The sequence below is a fragment of the Carassius gibelio genome, chromosome B20 (genome assembly GCF_023724105.1).
Source record: "Carassius gibelio isolate Cgi1373 ecotype wild population from Czech Republic chromosome B20, carGib1.2-hapl.c, whole genome shotgun sequence".
NCBI classification, from domain to species: domain Eukaryota; kingdom Metazoa; phylum Chordata; class Actinopteri; order Cypriniformes; family Cyprinidae; genus Carassius; species Carassius gibelio.
In genome coordinates this window covers 21,377,439-21,394,889 of record NC_068415.1, presented here as the reverse complement: position 1 = coordinate 21,394,889, position 17,451 = coordinate 21,377,439, and positions in this window count along the sequence as shown.

Here is a 17,451-nt window from a genome sequence, read left to right as displayed (position 1 = left end):
GTGTTTGCGTGACGTAAGCAGCGCGCGCCCTCCCGCTTGAATGAAAGGAGCTAGAGGAGACTTTAACTCGAGTCCGTCTCCCCTTTGTTAACAGCAGTAAGTGAACTTAAAAGTAAACATCTGAGATCGTACAATAAGGTAGAAATTGAGCGTGTTCCTCATTTGTGTAATGCCTTGTTTTATAGCTGATTTGATTTCACTGCGTGTTCCAGTGTCTCAAACGCTATCTCAGTCACTGTTTGCTGAACGGAGCTAAACTGTTAGTGTTTCAAAAGGGATATAAATCGGTGAATAAAGAATAGTTTTGAGCGGGTTCCTCAATCTATTTATCAAAGTCCTCGTATTCATATTTCATATAGTTTGATTGCCAGTGCGTGTTCCACTGCCGAATCAAATTTGATATTCGACTCCCCTAAGTTAACGTTAAACATTAGAGAACAATGTTTGCCCATTTGTATCCGTTCACAAAGTGAATGCAATCTCGCGTAACACTGCGTGTGTCCGATAGTAATTTGAATGGGAGTGTTTTAAAAGCTTGATCAAGTAAATTTTAACTGTGTACCAACAGCGAAGGAAAACTTTTATGTTTGTGTCCAGAAAAACTGGCACGGAGAATCAAATTGCTGAGATTGATATAATAACTACAGCAGGAAGCTGCTATTTGAATTAAGATAAATTTAACTCTATACAAACTGAGAGTTTAAGTGCCACATCGCAAAACCAACTGAAAGGCGGTGTTGTTATTTGTACAGTGTTGAAATGAGCCGACATTTCATGTAACATGCTTAACTGTATTTGCAAGAACGCAACGATTCATGTGCTAATCCACTAGAATGTGTTTTGGTTGCCATAGTGACGACCGTGACCCGGAAGCCTAACGTACTTCCGGAGCAAGTCTGAACTGTGCACGCGCAGCGCACAAACTCCGCGGTGTCGCTAAGCTAACGAAACCATTGCAGTTACATTGAAGTCTATACTAAAGCCACTAGCCTCAAAGGTTAGCCATTAGCATTACCATCCAGTGGTAGAATAATGTGTGTTTGGGCAACGCTGACGTGATTTAACCATTTTAAACATCTTAACTAACACTTGTTAGTCTCTTTCTTTTTATCGCTCTCTTTTCTCACTAGACCACTTATTTTCATTTTACTAGAAAGGGAAATACTGACTCACAATTATTAATTGTCAAATTGAAATTTAATTGAAACATTAAATTTATTTGGAAGCATTTAAAATTTCCCTATCAGATCATTTCATATGATCTTTTATTTCTAGTATTCTCTTTTGGGTCTAATTAGTTTAGGAATGAATAAGCCTTGAACTTTGGAAGTTAAGTAAACTTATTCTTCCTAATTTATTTATTACCCATCTGAATATATGCTATTCAGACCTTTACTTATTTGAATGCATTTTACCCCTCTTCCTATTTTGGTTATACACTTAACCACTATTGTTTTACTTATTGATTTCCTCTTTTTAATTTCATGTTTGCATATTTTGCCCATTTATTAATTTTTATTTTATTTTCCTATTTCTTACCATTTCTTTTGTGTATCCTAGCCTGGGAACGACAAACCTGAGTCCTAAAAGGAGACATTGTTATCCCTCACTACGAGTTCAAATAAATTAGAAAGACAACTCTCTTTCACTTAAAGTTTATTTTGTTTGATAAGTTGTGCAGCAACTAACACAACGCTCTCCTTGTAGTTCAGATAACCGCTACTGAGACTTACCATCTCCGTCCTCTCTCTCCTTTACTTTCCTCTTCTCTTTTTACATTTGTAGGACATGTAAGAACCATCAATCAATTCTAAGTGAAGTAAATACACAATCGTGCCAAAGACGACGAATCATCCTTATGAATTTGATTGTAATCATCCTCTCATTTGTTCTTCATAACCTCCCTACATTTGGAAACGCAATCCAAGTTTTAGCATCTCATCCAACGTTGAGATCAATTTAATAGAGATACGTGTTGAGCAACTGTCGCCTTCGCTGACTCCCTGGTGAGCGGTCCAACTGAAAGGTGTACGGTGTCAATCCTGTCAGACTAAGAAAAGAGATATCAGAATTATTATTGTATTCTTTTGTCCAAAGCAAGAAATATAATAATATTATTTACGTTTTTGATAACATTTAATTGGAAAAAATAATTTTCCTCATTTGAAAAACAGAAATTTTGCTTGTCATTTGAATTTGTTTTTCACCTCTGTCTCTCTTTTCCTCTTCCTCATTAGAGTGACAAAGTCTTCGCATCTCTAGTCTACTTAGACACCCTGAGACCAACACAGTCATCACCACATTTCACTAGTGGTTCACAATCACTGATACAACACTTAGTTGTCCCACCACACATAGGCTTTTACTCCACACAGATCTGTGTCAGTCTCTCTTCTCCCCAGCGTGCCAACATGCCGCAGACTGCAGACCCCATTGCCCATGGGGAAGATGTGAACATTTGGCTGAGAGGCATAACAGACAGCCTCACTCCAAAGACATTTGAACTGTTATTATTTTTAATAATAATCCTAATCCTGAGAAGATTCCTGACACAAGATTCAAGCCAGAACAACAACCACGAGGAGCTAGTCAAGATCACGAGCTCACTAAGCTATGCCTTCACAACCCAGCTGAAACTGAGCGACAAGCACATCACCCACCTTCAAGAGGAGCTGACACGTGCTGAACGTCGCATAGACAAGCTGGAAGTGAAAGTTCAAGATCAACTCAAAGCACCCAGCGAGAGGGAGCAGGATACAACAGAACAAGTTATGAAGCTCCAAGCAGCCCTGGCAGCAGCTCAGCTCGACCAGCAACATGCAACGGCTGCTCAGAAAGACCTGGTAAACAGACTCCAGTATGCCGAACAGCTACTAGAGAAAGCCAAGCTAGACATCAGAAACAAGAACTCTGAAATCAGTGCTTTGAAAGACCACCTTGAAAGGTACAGAACTGAAATGGACAATCTGACCCAACAACTAGATGATACCAACGATGAGCTCTACATGGTCAGAAAAGAACTCCAAAATGCTTACAAGCACAAACTAGAGCCAAGAAAAGAGAAACATCTCTTAGCCTCATCACTGCTGAGCAGAGCAGAGTCCCACGTCCAAGAACTGGCATGTGACGAAAGGAGCGAAGGGCCACAACCCAAAACCTCACCTGCCTTCGCCACACAACCCTTTCCTGCCAACGAAAGAAAACCTCCCGTCCAAGGCCTTGAAGCTGCACACGGGATGACCATCAAAGACCTCAACAAGCTGTCTAAAAACATCAGCAGGTTCAACCCGAACTCCACAGAGAGCCCCGACATCCAAGCTTATCTGCGAGATATCGAATTTCACCTGGAAGTGAGACCTCATGTGACTGACAGAGACTGGTTATACCTCCTTAGAGCCACGTCCAGTTCCGAGGTACGAAACTTTCTAGATCGACAGCCCAGTCAAACCAAGTCAAACTACCAGCGACTTCGTGAGGTCCTGATTAAAGAGTTTACAGACCCAGAGTCTGAACATGGACTGTTAACTGCCTTGGAAACCAAACAAGGTCGTCAAGAGACTCCACAAGCTTATTACAACCGACTCCGACAAGCCTACTTTGGTGCACACAACAGCCCTGACCTTGAAGAGGATGTGAACTTCAAAACCCTCTTCCTAAAGAATCTGCACCCCGGAGTAAGTCACCATCTAGGTGTCATGGCCTGTCCGAACTCCATGACCATCCAACAGTTGCGTGACCTAACACAGAAGGCCTATAACAAGCAGAAGTTGGCCTCAAAGAAAGGTAACAAAACATCCACACTCTTGAACTCTGTCAACAAAGACTCAAGCCTTGCACTGGACGACACCCAGTGGCATCACAACACCAGAGTCTTCCATCAAGAGCACAGAGAACGTGACGCCCATATCCACGACCGCTTTCAGCCCAACTGCTGGAAAAATCCATGGGACCAGCCACGCTTCTCAAGAAACCAAAAGGATAACATCTGGAAACCTAACCAGATATCCAAAGGTAATCACCTGACTCATCCAAGAGCAACTCGTGTGGGTAAGCGACAACAAAACCCACCTCAGCACCACTCAGACATGCACAGTGCTGAGTACTCACAAGAACATAACCGCTTACCATTAGAAGACACGGAACAAGTCATGGAACAACTAAGAGAGTTCCTTCAAGACAATTTACATGCATATGACCACAAAGTTGAGTCATGCTCGCTGTGACCAGCGACAGAACGGAAGGCCGGTGATCCCCTGGTGCACCACATCAGAGATGACAAGCACCTGTTCAACAACGACCCAGAACGAACAAGTCTTTCACGGCCAACTGTTGATGAAAAATCTGAGGTACTAAAGGACATCACCTCAGTCACTAACAAACTGTCAAATGAACTCCAACTCCAAGTTCCAAATTCCCTGTCTGTGCAACAGCAACCACCAGAGCACAGAAGGTCAGAAAGTCTGCTACAGCCAGAAGGCATCACAAGAAGAATGCAACATAGGAGACAAGTTTTGCAACTCAGCTTCACACAGCCATGCCAAACTGCCTCCGACTGTCTGCCAAAGAACCTCCTGCCTTGCTGGACTGACCCCTCATTAGACCATGGAAACGCCCTCATCCAAGCCAAGGATGCAGAGAGACAGTCTTCAGTGACATGCTAGAAAAAGGGGGAGACAACACAGACTTGAACAGATCTGACCACACATTACCTACACCCAGAGGTAAACACATCTACTGATAACACAGTCAACAAACATATTCTTCCCACAGGTAGAATATCCAACTTTTAGCGTAACAAAGTTACACATACCCACCATGAAGAAACGTGCAGCCATCCTCACAATAGGTAGAACACCTGACACTAAGTTAAGGTTCACGACACTAGCTGCACCTGACATCCTAGCTCAATAGTAGTTGTAACACATGCTAGGAAAACCCACAGCAGCCTTGTTTTGTTTTGTTCTTCTTTTACCTATCCTTCTCCTTCCCCTCTTTCCTGAGTAGGTGAAATGCCTAGACACCCTGCGAGGGTTGAAGGTCTGATATTAGGATTGACTCGCAACACCTAATATCCGCCAGCCACTCTAAACTGAATGGAAGCCAGAGAGCTCCATGCATGATAGGTCAATCCATTGAATTGAAAATGAAATTACTAGAAAACTAATGGTAAACATGTAAAGTAAGACAACCTAGAAGAACCAAACAAAGTTAACCACAAATTTGATTGATGAATCAAAATAAAAACAATTTCCAAGACCATCTAAACTATCCTCAATGTGCTAAACTACATTGACTAATTGAACTTAACCACGTGTACCTAAATAACCTGATGCCTGCACCAGTACAGTAACTGTCATGGAGGTGTTGTCTTGCTGTTTGCTGTGTTTGTCTGCTTCTTCTGCCTTTGTTTCTCCAGCGATCGACGATGTCTTCACCTAAACACCTCGCCGATCGAAAGGGGGATATATGTAGCAGAAATGAGTCAAATCAGACAAATCAAAGAGTCTATCAGAGCTGTGTGCATTGAAACATGAGCTGAATTCCTCAGGAAGTCATAAATCAGTTCTAGTGCCACAGGAACCAAACAAGATAACCAACCAACCAACTTGTTCACACAACAGCTTTCAACATTAACACCAATAGAACAATTATTGACAATTTTAATTCAAAGAAGAGATTGTCAAATTTATTGTTCGTGATTGGAATGCAACGCTGGACATCACATGTAAACCCAGGAGATCAAGTTAAATACTTGCATTGACTTCCCCCCCCCAGCCAGTGAAACCAGACTGAAATTCCTAAGGGGGAAGGGCTTTAAACCTTTGTCTTCACAGAAAAGTCCTTTGCCAGAGAATGGCAAAGAAACCCTTTTTATACATTATATATGGACCAGAATGAACTCAAAAAAGACTTATGAATGAATCATTCTATTGCTTAACTCCATATTCATTTACGTGTAACCCACACATTTGACTATCATGTTATAATCACTTATCGTGTATGTTTTCTTTAAATGACTATGGTATAGCTGAAGGGTACATAGTCGTGTTTGATATGTGTGTGATTGAATTTTCTTGCTTGATATTGCCCTGACAATCATTTATTTGTAAAATATATCATAATCATGTTATAGGAATCATGTCCAAAATTAGACCCTGTGAGGCAAGAACCACATGCTTGGTAAGATAAACAAATGATTTATGATACCCAAGACTCAAGAACATATCTGATTGGTCAAGGCAACATTTGAGGGGTGGCCAACAGGAAGTTTTAAATACTTTGGACACGATGTAATTTTTTGCTTTTAGTCATGCCTTGCTTTTAGTCTGCTTTTAGTTCTAGTCTAGCTGCTGCTATTAGCCATGTCGGCTTTTAGTTCTAGCATTGCTCGTGCTATCAGTCATGCCTGCTCTTAGCTTTTAGCTTGTAGCTTTGCTACCTAGCTTTAGCTTGTAGCATCTAGCCATGCGGTAGTCATCATTGTTCTTTGAGCGCGGTTCCAGCGTGCCTGCCTGCTGCTACTATGAGAAGGAACACAACCTAGTCTCGCCAAACTTTATTTCTTTTCTTTTCCGTTTGAGAGTTTCGTGTTCTGAGTTAAGTTTTGTAACGTCCATTCAACTTCAACCAGCGAACACGACTCTGCACTTTCAGCCAACGCCCAACAACCACGGGCTTCCCAAGACGTCACTTCAGAGACTGAACTTCCAGCCAATCAACGACCTCGGGATAGCCCTTTCACCGAGGCTCCTTCTTCACAGGAGATGCAAGTAACTTTACCTCCAGACTGTGACCTTTACTGGTGTATCTAATATAATTTTAACCTCATTGAGGAACTCAATGCGAGCGCTAATTACGTGATTGATGGTTGTTCATGTTTATGCAATTTAACGTATTGCTGTTAACTTGGGATTCCATATTTCCATTCTCTTAAACTCATCTTTCCCTAACTTTCGACCTTCCTGCAACTTGTGTGAATGTGTGTGTGCGTGCGTTTAGGTGTTAGATTAGTTTATATGTCTTAGATTTATCTAATAAAGCCTTATTCATATTGAAAAGAGAAGTATCTTGTGTTTTGTGCTTACAAGTTAATGTCTTAAGCTGCCGATCTTGTTACTGTGCTAATTGATAGTGTTTTCACTATAGTTTGGATATTAGTATCCAGCGCAGATTTGATGTTAAACGGCTCGTTCACTGAACCACAGGCGCGTCTCCGTGAACAGCCGTGAAACAGTGATTCTGTTCAAATTCCCTTTAAAATCTTAAATGATTCCTTTTGAGCTAAATTGACCTGTTTCCCTTACATAATAAAAGCAATTTTGGACTGGGAAGCTAGTACCCTATCTGTCGGTCACTTCGAGTTATGTCAGTGACAACATTAGTGGTCTTACATGGGAGCCTGAATCCTCTCCGATTAAAAGAAATCGCCAAATGAAATTTTAGCTAGTGAATTTGTATACCTGAGACACTCTCCATGCATACGGCTAGGCCACAGGTGCATCCACTCATCAGATTTTTGCTTCGGAGCCAAGTGAATGAACACAGTTCGAGATTCACCAGGTGAATCCTTTCTGCTGCTGAAAGAAGAGGCTGTTCTGCGTGGCGCTACGGCACAGTCAGAACTGCAATGTTAATTACCTGTTAATTCAGTGATTCCCCTTGGTGCTTCATCTAGAAGAGCAATTTTAAAGAAGTTCCAACTGTGTCCTCCTGGTTGTGGTTGTTTCCTGTCCTCCGTTGATGGCCATGATCGTTGTCTTCAGTGTCTGGGCATCAAGCATGCTGAAGCTGCATTCATGGATGGTACATGCATTTAGTGTGAGAGTGTGACCATTGCAGCAGTGCGAATGTGCCTCTCTCTCCTCACAGGGATATTGTTATCAAAATATTGATCAAATTCCTTCATTTCAGGCACCAGAGTTCATGTAATAAGGCAAATTTGTCATTAAATAAATCATTTAAAAAAAAAGGAAAATTGTGTAATCATTATGCAAAATTAGCTACAGGAACACCCCAACAACCTGGTGAACCTGCAAGCACTGCCCTAGAAGAAGCAAAGGTTGGCCCACTAGATAGTCGATGCCATTGCCTTGGCGTACCAATGCCAAGGCCTCTCTGGCAGACATCTATAGAGATGTGGGCTGGGTGACACTAAAAAACCTTCATGAGATTTTACAGTCTCCGCTTTGAGACAGTTTCTTCTCGTGTGTTGGGTAACAGGTAAGTGGTGGGAAGACCTGGCCAGTGTCAGCTCTTGCTGAGCTATTTATCCTCACCCAGGGATGTGAACGCTTTTTCTTCCTCCAGTAAATTTCCCCAGATGGTATTGGTATTGGTGTTAGATTGTCCGGGTCTCCAGTCAGCCCCTGTACTGGGTTAGGTGTCCATATGTCTTGACTCCCGTTGGGCGTATGTGTATTCTTCAGCTGTGAGGTTTCCTCTTGGTGAACCTGTGTCTTCCCTTTGACAGATCATTCTGTCAGTCTCTGCTGGCAGTCGTTTCTTCCCTACTCTCAGGTATGATCTGCCTTAGAGCCCATTCCATATGTAATACTGCCCCAGGCCTGGGTAAGTCCATATCAGTGTATCCACATGATACCACCCTACGGATAGGATGTAGCCTCCATAGCACCATTCTTTGGAAGCCTCGCTTCCTCATCGATACTGCTAAGCTGTAACAACAAATAGGAAAGACTTAAAGCAATCATTCATTGAAGATCGAAATCCCTTCTGTTAAGAAATTTCTGTGGTCAAAAGAACAGTGGCTTGGCTATCACCCTGTAGATACCCAGGTCAGTGAATTTGCGCTTGGGCAGTGGGAAGGTTACAACCCTTGCGTAGCATTTGTCTGGCATGCGGCTGCTTGTCGACATATGCAATGCTATAGGGTTGTGAAGGGGTTCAGGTTGTGGCGCTTTCCATGGACCCCTAATGTTGTCATTAACATACCTCAAAGTGACCGACCGACAGGGAATGTCTCGGTTACATACTTAACCTTCATTCCTTGATGGATGGAAAAGAGGCGTTATGTCCCCATGCCACAACCTCGAACCATTGCTGGTTGCCAGAGACAAGTTCTCGGCTCCTCAGCATAAAACTTGATGAGTGGATGCACCTGTCGCCTATTTATACCCATATGCATGGGGAGTGGCTCAGGTATGAAACATCCACTAGCCAAATTTGATTGTAAATTTCTGTTAATCAGAGAGGATTTGGTCTCCCAAGTAAGACCCCTAATGTCATCATGGACATAATGAGGGATACGTACGTAACAGAGACATTTTTAGATCTACTATGATATTTTATCTCCTTTAGATATGATTATCTCCGCTTTAACTAAGATCAAGCAATATGGTTCCACAGGATACGACACCCACTGAAGTAGCCTGGCTTCTCACATTGTATGAGAAGTATATGTCAGTATTCAGGCTTTCAGTGTCTTCAATTACAGGCAAACTAAAAGCTAACCTACCAGATGTGGCCAAAATGAGCCACACTCCAGCCTAAGAATCCTTGAACTGTCTTCCTTGCTCCTCATAATTAAAACCATCAGTGATATTACTCATTCATTTGACAATTAAATTAAATTTTAATAATCAACTGAAAATATTACTTCACAATGGTCTAAAAAGCGAATACTAGTGAATCTAAATCTAAATTGACTGGAATGGGTAAAAAAGAGAAATGGATGACATGTCTTGGTTATCAGTTTGGCGTTGCATACTTTGAAAATAAAAAAATAGAATTTGTGAAATATAAGTGATGTAAAAGACATTAACATTAACATTAAACATTAACGTTACCATAGTAAACTTGGTAAATCCAACCAGGATAAATCAGACGTCAGCTTCTTATTCTCTATCAAATTGTGTATTTATTTAGTAGCTAGGCCTAACATATTTTATCTGTCATAAGTCTTGTCTCGAGAGTTTAGCTCCGCGTAGCATATGTCATAAAATATAACAATTTTTTGTTCGGGAGCTTTTATAAAACAAGAGAGCATCTGCACTGCAGATCATTTCAGAAAGCTAACAGTTATAACACCAGCATTAAAAACTTTTTTAAATAAGTTGCACAAAACTCACTTTCAGTCAGCAGCGAGTGTTTGAAATAACGCTATTCGATGTGGATTATTATCACTAAAGAAGGCAGAAATATTTTAAGCGATGTAAAAGACTATGCACGATAAACATGTTACCATAGTAAACATGGTAAAATATGACCGCTTGAAGAAATCAGACGTCAGCTTCTTATTCTCTATCACAATCGTGTATTTATTTAGTAACTTATATTATCTTTCATAAGTCTCGTCTCGAGAGTTTAGCTCCACGTTGCCTATCATAAAATTATATATAATAATGTTTTTTGTTCGGGAGCTTTTATAAAAATAGAGATATTATCATTCATTCTAAATGTGACATATATAGGCTATTGTTACTACAAATAACACAGAAACAGACTCGACTGAATGAGCAGGCTATTTTCATAAGAGTTAAAAATAAATAAAATAGAAATAAGTGTATTTCTGTGTGATTAATTTTGAGTCCTGATAAATTAATTCATTATGATCAGTGTATAACTTATTCTGTAGTACAACATTGATGCTTTTGAATTTGAATATTTAACAAAGCATGCAAACAACCTGCAGCTTTTATCATGTCCGTGTGTGATCCCGCATGTTCCAGTGATTTATTTCTTATTAGATTTCTGAAAACTTTTCTTGGTTGGTGAAATGATGGGGTTGGATGACGCTGTTCCTGAGAGGCGTGAAAAGGGCGTGTTTTAGTGACGCGCAGCGGAGCGGAGCTTCAGGCTCGACTGTGGAAACCCTGGTCTACTAAATATGAAAACATTCATTGGAAAAAGGTATGGTCAATAACAAATAGGTTTTTTATTAATAACAAGATTAGAGAGGTATCCTATAAAATATTACACAAAATTTACCCTGTTAAGGAATTGCTCGAACGTTTCAATTTTAATATTGAAAATACATGTGAATTCTGTAGCAATGCCAAAGAATCTTTGACTCATCTTTTTTTTTATTGTATTTATTCAAAAATGTTTTGGTTGGATGTATCTAATTTCATTTCTAGATTGTTTGGAACCTGTATACAAATTGATTTGTATGATATTGTTTTTTTTTTTTTGTACAGGACAATATTGATTCAAAAAGTACAATGTGCTTTCTTACACAACTTTTAATTTTGCTTGGAAAATATCACATTCATGTGAAAAAATGGTCTAAAGCTAAGCCAAACTTTGAAAATTTTATAAAAGAGATTAAAAAATATGGTACTACATTGGATAAAATTAAGAACAAAAAAGCAAGAAAGACCTATGAAGCTTTTTGTTACTTTAAATTGTTGTAATTTTACCCCTGGCATGAATTGTTTTATTTAACATATTCTTTTTAATGTTTATTTGTTTTTGTACTTGTTGTGAGATGTATATGTTTGTGCATTTTTTTTAAATAATTTTTGCACAATAAAAAAAAAAAAAAAGACTGTGGAAACCCTGCACTTTTCTGGCCTCGGTGCTACTGGCCTGAGGAATTAATTATTGTGTCTGCTCACTAGGATTTGATACACAGCCATTCACATGTACACATTTATTTACCTCGCAAACCTTTGTTAAAACCTCCAAAACCCAGACAGCAAGCAGTTTCGGCCCAGATCCGGCCCACATCTGGCCCGCGTAAAATCCATGTGGGCCAGATGTGGGCCAGATCTGGGCCGAAACTGCTTGCTGTCTGGGAACATGGCAGCTCACTGCTTGGGCTCTCCTCTGAAAGCTTGCTGCTGAAGTAAAGAAAAAACAGAGCGATCACGGCCATGAAGACAGCAATTGAGGACAGGACACCTAGCAGTTCAGGAGATACTAAAAGAAAAAATGAGAAACAAGAGAAAGCATAGAGTTGGAGGACAAAAGCTGAGAAAATGTCTCCGTATGCGCGCGCAGTAAAAAGTCTGAATAATTTAAATCCGGTAAAAGACCTTGTGGTGTGTTCTGCCGAATGTTCAGCAGTTCATCCCTGGTGAAACTGATCGTGTTTGTTAAACAAAAAAAAGGAAAAATGAACAAAAACAGCACAAACACTGGAGAGCCAAGCACTGAAGCAGCCATTCGCTGCGCCATCGAGTACATCGAGTGATTAGTCTCTGCCCTAGTCGTTGTTTCCCCCCTCGTGGGTTTTGTTTTTCCCCGTTTTTGTCTGTAATAAACCCCGTTGTGTTGTGATTCCTGTCTGCGCTTGAGTTCCTCCCTTACTCCCCTCCTGACACAAAGACACTGAAATTAACTTTAGACACGTTCACTAAGTAGTGCTCCCTTGAACCACCAAGTTTAGACTATATAGCACAAAATAGCATTTCTACTATATCTTTTCACTACAGAAAATATCTTTCTACATGTACTTAACAATATACTTTTCAGATCTATGAATTACCCCATAATGTGACAATGCCAGCAAATGATAATGTGCTAATCCAAATGAACTCAAATCCCATAATACAAAGCCGCTACGCTCAATTTCTGACATTTCCCCATAATCTTCCACTGCTGCCTACTGTTATGTAACAAAATCTTCCCCTTTGCTCTTTGGCTGTGATAGCAAAAGACAAAGACATGCTTATTTAAATATCAGCCACTAAGTTGTTGTGTTGTTAGGTCTGCCTGCATGGCTTTGATTAATAATGGCCCTTGATTTTGTTCACCAAACCTGATGGGTCATTCATAATTGATAGAAGTGTGGGACAAGGAAAGTGAGGGGGTACACATTTTTTTTTTTTTTTATTAAAATGTATAAATTAGTAATACAATAAATATTCAGGAGCAATCGGTGCATGTTATCTGTGAGGATGAAGATGGTCTCACCTCTTCTAGCACAGATGAGTTCATGAACATCACAGCTCCGCCCCACCTGAGGACAGAAAACAGCACTTGCAATCAAGAAAGTGCCTACTAACTCTCTTTGACTATTTGTCACTAACTTGACAATTCATGTTCTATGCGCACTGCAGGGACACATTTAAAAATAAGTAGTTGTTAAAATGTTGCCAGTGAAATTCAGATTAATGATGATGCATATCTCTCTTAGACACTTTCAGTCAGAGCTTGGTTTTGTACTGGTTGGCAGAGCACTATATCTTTCTGGCGCAAACTTTTTCATTTTCTTTCCATTAGTATTCTCACATACCATTCTTAAATCAATCGTTTACCCAGAAAATAATGACTGAATAAAAAATTTAAAAAAGATCATGATGATGCAAATTAAATTAAAATTATGCATTTAGCAGAGTATCATGTGTTCCCGGGGAATTGAACCCCCAACCTTGCGCTTGCTACCAATTGAGCCACAGGAACGAAAACACACACACACATACTTTTCATTATTTTAAAAAAAAATTTAAAATGCTAAAACTAAAATAATAAATTACAGCTATATAGAAACATTAAAAATAACTTAAAATAAATATTTAAACAAACAAACAAACAAAAAAAGTACATAATACTAAAACCATTGGTATCAAAAACACTCTTGTGTACTACTTTAATTATATTTTTACAGTAATTACTGAGGCCTGGCATCTTCATTCTATGGTCATTATTTAGATCGAAAAGGTCCATCATGGCTTTCTTCACAATTTCTCATTCACTGGATATGGTCAGACAGGACAACGTGGGAGTTTTCCTTTTGTAAAAACTTCTGTATTTCCACTTCTGGTTTTTATTTTTTATTACAAGTTAGGTGGAAGTGTCTTCAGATAAAAAAAAGAAAAAACTGTTTTCAAAAATGTATCTGATTATTTAAGCTACTGAGCTTCATAAACACACTAAATACAAAAAAATCTTGTAATTATGCTTCAACTTCATAGAACCATCTGGCCGGTCAAAGATATGAAAAACAGATGGAGATCTTGCTCTCATACTGCTATAAAAACACTGACCAAAGCGCGACCACATAAGGACAGCTAAGGACTAACTTAAACCAGTTCAAACCAGCAGCCTAACTTCAAAACATATATAACCAGCATATGCTGTTTTTTTTTTGTTTTTTTTTTTCAAAATGGGCATTGTTAGCACATAACTTTAATTAATTGATTAAATTATTAGTGCATTAAGCAGTCACCTGTCGCCTCCTACTGGTGTAATATGCATATAGGGTCTCTGAGTACTAGCCTGGTCAGTCCCTGAATTGGAGACTTCCTGGGAAAACTAGGTTGATGCTGGAAGAGGTGCTAATGTCCCAGAAAAGTGATGGGGACACTAAACTGTCAATAAGCACCATGCTTCGGATGAGATGTTAAACCAAGGTTCTGACTCTCTGTCGTCATTAAAAACCCATGGCTCTTTTTGTAAAGAGTAGGGGTATGACCCTGGTGTCCTGGTCAAATTCCCTCCACTGGCCCTTGTCAATCTGATAAATCCTTGGCTTCCTAATAATCTCCACCCACTGAATCTCTCTCCTCTCCACCTGTAGCTGGTGTGTGGTGAGTGAACTGGCGCCCTTGTACAGTGTAAATAAAGCACTGTAAAAACTTTATATCACGTGTAACATCAGGTACTGAACGTTTCTGAACAGCCTTGTGGTCTTCAAGCCTTTTTGAACACTTGTGCCAAATGGTAATCCATCATGGCAGTGGCGTAGCGTCTGGGTATACGGGTGCATATGAGCCCAGGCAGATTGGGGGCCCGCTGAGCTGAGGGGAACTTTTAATTGAAAAGAGGAAATGGATTTCCCTTCAATCTCCCTTGTCCAAAAGCTTTACAGCATTCTTAGCCCGAGTCCGACTGGAGCCTGTGTCTTTTTTTTCTCTCTCTTTGCCATTAAGCAGCGTCTATAGAGGCTATTTACACTAAGTGAAAATAACAATGGATTCTATTCTATTGGAAAAGGGAGGATAAATAAATAGAGATAGGGATTGGGTTAAGTCTGTATTTTTGGAAATAATGTTGATCCAGGATCAACAAAAGATGTTGATCCGGGAAGATGTCTTACTGGGAGGCGCCAGCATGATAACTTGCTTTTTTTTTTTATAATAGTGGAAGCTTAAATTTATGCCATCATTTCTGCTCATAAAGGTAAGTGTATATGACATTCGGAGCTTCATAGTCTACTTTTATTTGTTGTGCACTCACAATATCAACAGAACCTTGTTCTTTTGTAAAATAAGAAAACAAACTTCTGATGTCTTTGTTCTCTGTCTTCTTGAGCAGGAGTGCCTCACAATAATGAACCAAATCTCAGCGAATACGACATATATATATATATATATTATGCTTTAAATTACTAAAATTATTAAAAACGGAAGCAAAAATAACTAAATAAATAAGATCACATCATAATATTTTAAGAATAAAGTAAGCCCTTTAGACTACTCTGCCAAAAAATGTAAAAAAAATAAAAATAAGTTGGAGGCGTCCGTCATTCTTTAGTTACAATTTTTTTTTTAATAAAGTGTAGACTTTTTTTTTTTTACTCTGATTGATCTATTTCATGAGACATTAGTTTCTATTAAATTGTTCAGATTTTTTTTTCATGCGTGCATACAAATATTCACGTTTAATTTGTGCTGCAAATATTAGAGGGAAATATCCTTGGTTCACATGCTGCTTGAACTGAGACGAATTATCCTTACATATTTATTGATTGTATTTTATCATGAAACTGACAGAAGGTTGAGACTTTGCAGTAACAAGAACAAAGCTGCGATTATTGGGTGCCTTGCAAGCTACAAATAATGAATTGACTTAAAAACTTTAAATATAATTTCCAAGCATTTAGCCTATACCTTAAAACAGCTAATGAATAGTCACGATTCACATTTACTTAAGAAAAATAAAAAATAGGGGCCAAGTTAAGTTGAAAGAGTTGAAGCCAATAACATTTTGCCATTACAGGACATGCCCTGAGTGTCAAAAGACTAATAGCCTACAGATACATAACACACACACACCCACACACACACATATATACATACATACATATATATATATATATATATATATACATATATATATATATATATATATATATACATATATATATATATATATATATATATATATATATATACATATATATAGATATATATATACATATATATATATATATATATATATATATATATATATATATATATATATATATATATATATATATATATATCCCACACCCACACATACATACATATATATATATATATATATATATATATATATATATATATATATATATATATATATATATATATTAGTGCTGTCAAAATTATCGCGTTAACGCATTCGATTAATTTGAAAAATTTAACGCGTTAAAAAAAAAATAACGCAATTAACGCGGTTGCAGTTTTTTTTATTTCCAGTTGTGGCCTATGTGTGTTCAACGTGCAAAGAAATATGGATAAGACCAAGGAAGGACTTTTAGACGGAAAGTTTTAGTATAAAACTCTGCCGGATTACTCTTCAGTCTGCCACAAGAAACATTACTCTTAGTCTGCCACAAACAGCAACATTAAAATCATGAACTCAAATGTCATTGTTTAAAAAAAAAAAAAAAAAAAATGACTGTTGTAACAGTGCGTAAATCAGACCATTCTGTAACGCTAACTTTAATAAGCTTAAACGAAAATATTATGTAGCGGAGTATTTTTTGTACACAGTGCCGCGAACTGTCAATCACTCCTGAACTGTCAATCACTCCTGTACGCGTGCATCACTTTCCTCCTCGCAGCTGCAGCAACTTGCGCTCTCTCTCTCTTCATCAAGCTTTAAAACAAAAAGGGGACAAAAAGATCATATTGACTTTGTGCATAGGCTATAGATTAATTAGATAAATGAATATCTAAATTTGTGCCTTGCCGTCTACGGTATTTTTTTAGAACTTAGAAAAAAGATGCTGCAGCCAATGAGCAGCCAGCGGGGGCTGCAGGACGACTCAACCTCCGCAGACAGTTTTTAATGTTTATCAGACAATAAATACTCAAGATTTTGCTTTAGTATAACTCACAACGAGTTTCACACACCTTCTCCGGCCACGTTGAGTTGTTGACACTTAACAGTGGGAAAAGCGACACATGCGCTATTCACTTGTATAACTTAAGGGTGAATGGGTAATGTAGTTTCTGCTCTGGGTGGGATGAATTAGGAAGCTTGCATTGTGAAGGGCGCTCTGAAAATCGGCAGTGCAGGTAAAAGATTAAAACCTCTATTAAAACAGATGTCCAAATGAGCGTACCGGTACGCTACAAGCACGTTCTGGGCGCACGGAGAGGTGGCGGTACGCTCAAGAGCTATATTTGGAAGTGGCGGTACTGAGTACTGGTGCGTACCGGCCCACTTAAAGCACTGGCAATGACTATACTTTGGAATTTTTTTGCAGTCCACTTAGAATTCAACATGGAAATCATTTTTGTTTTTTATTGGCATTGATTGTTTTGAAATTCAAATAGTACT